The sequence below is a fragment of the Benincasa hispida genome, chromosome 12 (assembly GCF_027475165.1).
Source record: "Benincasa hispida cultivar pf3 chromosome 12, pf3_genome.v1.1, whole genome shotgun sequence".
Lineage (NCBI taxonomy): Eukaryota > Viridiplantae > Streptophyta > Magnoliopsida > Cucurbitales > Cucurbitaceae > Benincasa > Benincasa hispida.
The window spans coordinates 71,038,070-71,043,397 of NC_143489.1; the positions used below are offsets into that span (position 1 = coordinate 71,038,070).

The following is a 5,328-nucleotide window of genomic DNA, read 5'->3' on the forward strand; positions in this document are numbered from 1 at the left end:
AACGGAGGCGTGGGTGCGCGGGTCGCAGAGCGGGTCGGATGTAGGTGGGCAAATGGGCGCGCGAGGCTGCATGAAGCGGAGCGGACGCGTGGGTCGGATCCGGGTAGGGCAGGCGTGCAAAGCCAAGGGTGTGTGCGAGACAGCTTCGAACCGGGTCGGACGGCTGCTCGGGTCGGGTCTGGGAGCTCTCTTCTCGGGTCTGGTGTCTAATTTCGGGTCTGTGATCAATTTTTCTCCATTTTTGCTGCTGTCTTCTCTTTCGGAATCAAGCAATTACAGCCTAATTTCAACTCTAATGACTCCAACAAATTTATAGACCCTTTTTCACACATTAATGCTCATAAACATGTGAGAAATTACAAATTTCCACAAGAAATTTAAAGAAAAACAATGCCAAAATCATAATTAATCCACTTTAGTCCACATTTCATTCAACCTTTGAATAGAAAAGAAAAAAACACCCACCAAAAGCAATTGAGCATAATTAAAGCATGCTCTGATACCACATGATGGAATACAAGACATACCCAGCGGAAAAAAGACCTAATTACACTCTAATTGAAGGAAAAAAAACAGTAAATTAACTTACATTTGAAGCTCCCGAAAACCACTTTTCCTCGCTGAATCTTGACCCGAACTCTTTCAGACCACCACTAGAGTTGACCTAATATCCTCTGGATACAGAACCGGATTGTGGGACCCGATGGATGAAGAAACCCGAGAGAGAGAAAAGAGATGGAAAATAAGATGGATCTTTGGGTTGGGTTTTGGGTTATGAATTTTCCTCAAAGAAAATAGTTTTTTTTTTCAGCCCAAATTTGAAAAATAATTTTGGCAAAAATGGGCAAGAGTTTTTAATCCAAAATTGAAAGCCCAATTTATAGAAAAAAGCAATGCAACAATTGTATGAATCAAATCCATAATAACCCAACACCTAGAATCCACTAACTAAGTGGGCTTAATGTCTCCACTATAAGTCAACACCTAGCCTGCTATTTTGTTAGTGGAATTGTCCAACAAAAGTTTGGATTTTTCCACTAACTATAATCAAAGGGCAAAATAGTCATTTGGTCAAAGTCAAACTTTGACTAAAAAGTCAACATCTTGACTTTTTATGATTTTTCCCGTGTTGACTAATTTTGACCTCCCGAGCACGAATCAACATTCATTTTCTCGAAATTCAAACCACATTTGAATATAAGGTCGGTCAAAGTTTGAATTTTCAAAGTCAAAAGTCAACTCTTTGACTTTTTACATCTTTGACCATTTCCATTATTTATAAGCTTCCGAATATGAACGTATTCATATTATTGATATTTAAATATTAAAGCTATATCTCTAAACTATAAAACCGACCACTATATCACATATACTTGTCGGTTTCTCTTTCTTCACCTAATTCGAACAATTCGAATCATTCTATCATACTATTCTAAGTTTATTCCATATGAGTTAGTAGGGGAACCTAATGGAACTATTGATCATGGGCTCCAACAATCCGAGATTAGCTGGCTAAACTCTTTAGACGGAGCTAATCAACATTCGTTAACTAATGGGTCATTCCATTATAGTCTCATAGTTGTACTCCCCTCACTATAGATATATTTGTGTCCATTTGATATAACCATGATTAGTAAGCTAATCCTTAAAAGGTTGTTCATAATCTCGGTTGGGTCATAAAAACCATTTTACCCTCAAGACTACATCTTGTTCCTTAAGTTACACTGATCCTCTAATGAACAATTAGTTTAAGGTCTAACCTATAAACCGAATCCTTCTCGGGCTAAGGAGAGGGTGGGGCCCCTTGTTCAAGACCTGGATTCAAGACTAAAGGGAACAACCTATCTTTCAACACCTATAAATAGATGAAGTCCCTCCAGAACATATATACATATACATACGCAGAAATTTTGTAGATCCTCACTCTCATACATAGCATAGTCATAGTTTTAGTTCTTTAGAAGCTGTGCTGTGGTGCCAAGACGATCAAAAGGGTTGAGAACCACCATCACCGCCGGTCAGGGAGCGAAGGATGTCAAGCTTGAGAAAGACACTTCGCCCAACTTCTATACAAGTGATTGTACACAACTAGATTGAGCCAAAGAGATACAAGAGATTGTACTCTATGGCTTGACTCAGTTCCTTTCATCTCATTTATCGCTTTCATTTCATTTGATTAAATATTTCTTTTGTAAAGACAATCTGCTTCTTTATAAATTCATATATTTGATCCATCATACTTTGCCATTGTTTATTTCTTGTGTATGTTGAATGCATCTATACTTTATATGCAAAACTTCATTTCGAACGCTTAAGCCATCTTGATCAATTGGTAAAAACATCTTTAACTTAGACTATTCGAGAGAATAACTAAGCCGCATCAAGTAGAACGCCTAGTACATCTAGAGATAGACTTACTGGTATTTATTGCATTATGTGTTCGACGCATGCATCCTAGAGATAGGTTTTGTATGTTATTCGCATTGAGAAGTGTTGAATAAGAGTCTAATGCATAAGCAAAGACAGGCAAACCCATCTCATCCACATCACATTCTAGTTCGTGTACATTCATCTTAGATCGACGCATACCATTTACATTAAAAATCCATTTTCGCATGATTCATCACTCACCACTCAACTATTTTGTATCTTCTTACACAAGCATAACACCTTAGTGTAAATAACACATTTCTCTCATACATTTAGGAAACCCTTACAATAGCTACAACGCAAGGTCTGCATTAGCTTAACTGAATCCCTGAGTTCGACCCTGGAATTACCAGGAACCTAAATTGGATTTATACTTGGGTCTGGTTTAGGAAAACTTGAACGTCAATAATAGGAGTGTCGTGCGTTCTTTTGCACATCTCCAATGCACCAACGTGTTATAAATACTTAAACGCATCAAAGCATCAATGCACCATTCACACAGAGAACTTATTTTTCCAATTTATTTTATACAATACACTTCCAGCTCGAATAACGATAGCAACAAATAAGTTTTTGGCGTCGTTGCCGAGATTCAGAAACAAGACTAACCAGAAATTTCATTTATATCTTTTGTAGGAACACTTCAGTCAAGGGAGTATTACAAGTTAAGCCTAAGCTTGTGAACGTTTATGAGCAGGGAGAGCACTGTTGAACTCATATACGACCCCGAGATTGAAAGGACCTTCCGACGTAGAAACCGATCTAATCGTCATTGAAGGTTGAGGCAGTAATTTCTCAAACAACAGAACAGGCAAAAAGCAATGGCAGACAATCAGGAAAATCAGAACTTAGATCAGCAACTAGCTCATGCTGCACAAAATCTGATCCTAACGGCGAACAGTAGCACGCGTCCCATGAGGTAGTACGCGTCCCCTGTACTGTATGATTTCACTCTAGGAATCATATACCCAATGCCAGATGGGACGAGGTTCGAGATGAAATCTGTAATGCTTCAAATGCTCCAGACTGCTGGACAATTTGGGGGTGGTCGTGGTGAAGATCCTCACGCCCACATGAAGCATTTCGTAGAAACGTGTAATTCATTTGTGATTCCTGGAATCACCCTAGAGGCGATCAGATTGTCTTTATTCCCTTATTCTTTGCGTGATGACGCAAAACAATGGGTAAGCTCACTAGAGCCTGGTGAAATCACCACTTGGGAGAAGTTGGTGGAGAAATTTATACAAAAATACTTCCCACCTACCACCAACGCGAGGAGGCGTCGAGAGATTATGAACTTTGAACAAGAAGAAGGTGAGACCTTAAGCGCTGCATGGGAGTGTTTTAAGGGATTGGTAAAAAATTGCCTAAATCATGGACTCCCACTAACTATCTAGATGGAGACTTTTTATGGTGGATTAAATAGAGCATCGTAAATGGTAGCCGACGCAACGGTAGCTGGAGGATTTATGGATAAATCTTACACTGAGGCTAAAGAGATATTAGACCGCATTGCTAAGTATAACATGGAATGGGTGGATGATACGTATGAGAGAAGAGCTGATAGGAAGAAGAGATCTCAGAATGTTAATTCTATCGATTCCAACGCAATAGCCACACTTTCTGCACAAGTGGTTACGATGATCAGCCTTTTGCAGAACATATCGCTAGGAAACGCATCAAATCAGCAGAAGGTGAATCAGGTAGAAGCGTTCGGGTAGCCCATGGTTAGCTGTGTGGGCTGTGGAGATCCTCACTTCTATGCTGATTGCCCATACAATCCTCAGTCAGTATGCTTCATTAAAAGCAACCCATTTTCCAATACTATAATCCTGGATGGAAAAACCATCTACTTGGACAAGAGGAAATCATCAGGAGCACCACCTAGGGGCGAACCAACAGCAAAGGCAAGGACCGCCACCTACATTTCAACCAACGCATCAGCAACATCAACAGTCCTTTAATAGAGGAGGATAGGCATCGAACTCAGGATCTCCACTTGAGAACCTATTAAAGGAGTAAATAGCCCAAAATGACGCGTTGCTGAAAAGTCAGGCGTCGTCTATCAGAAACCTGGAAATATAGGTAGGGTAGATAGCGAGCGAGTTGAAAAATAGGCAGCCTGAAGTTCTACCTAGTAACCATGAAAGACCTGGGAACAACAATGGAAAGAAGCAATGTCACGCAGTGACGTTGCGAAGTGGAAAAGCTCGTGAAGAAAGAAGAATGAATCCAAGAAACAACAGTCCTTCAAAAGAACGCAACACACGTTCAGTGGCAGTAGAAGATCAAGAAGAAAGAACGCCTGAGACCACAAGCCATTCAAAACCAAGTACGTCTAACACGGGAAAATCTGTGGTGCCACTGAACGCACCATTCCCTAGATGGTTGATGAAGAAAAATGATGAACAAGCACTTTCTTGAGCTCCTGAAACAATTGCATATCAACATTCCACTTATAGAGGCCTTGGAGCAAATGCCAACATATGTCAAATTTTTTAAGGACATTTTGACAAAGAAAAGAAGAGTTAGCAAGACGGAAGTAATCGTTCTAACGCTAGAGTGCAATACGTTAGTAAGCAACAATCTACCCAAGAAATAGAAGGACCCTGGGAGCTTCACAGTTCCTTGCTCGATAGAAGGATTGGATGTGGGACATGCATTGTGTAATTTGGGAGCCAGCATTAATCTCATGCCACTCTCAATCTTTAAGAAACTGGGAATTGGTGAAGTACAACCCACTTCTGTTACTCTTCAACTCGCTGACAGAATGATTAAGTACCCTAAAGGAAAGATTGAAGACGTTTTGGTAAAGGTTGATAACTTTATATTCTCAGTAGACTTTATTATTTTGGACTATGAAGCGGACAGGGATGTACCAATTATCCTTGGACGCCC

At 40.0% G+C, this 5,328-nt stretch overlaps 1 non-coding gene across 1 annotated transcript; it reads right to left on the bottom strand.

Annotated features, from left to right (window-relative positions):
- Positions 1-3,707: 3,707 nt before the first annotated feature.
- Positions 3,708-3,811, bottom strand: LOC150032178 (small nucleolar RNA R71). Its single transcript, XR_016525633.1, has one exon. It is a non-coding gene; the product is annotated as a small nucleolar RNA R71 (small nucleolar RNA).
- Positions 3,812-5,328: the final 1,517 nt, after the last annotated feature.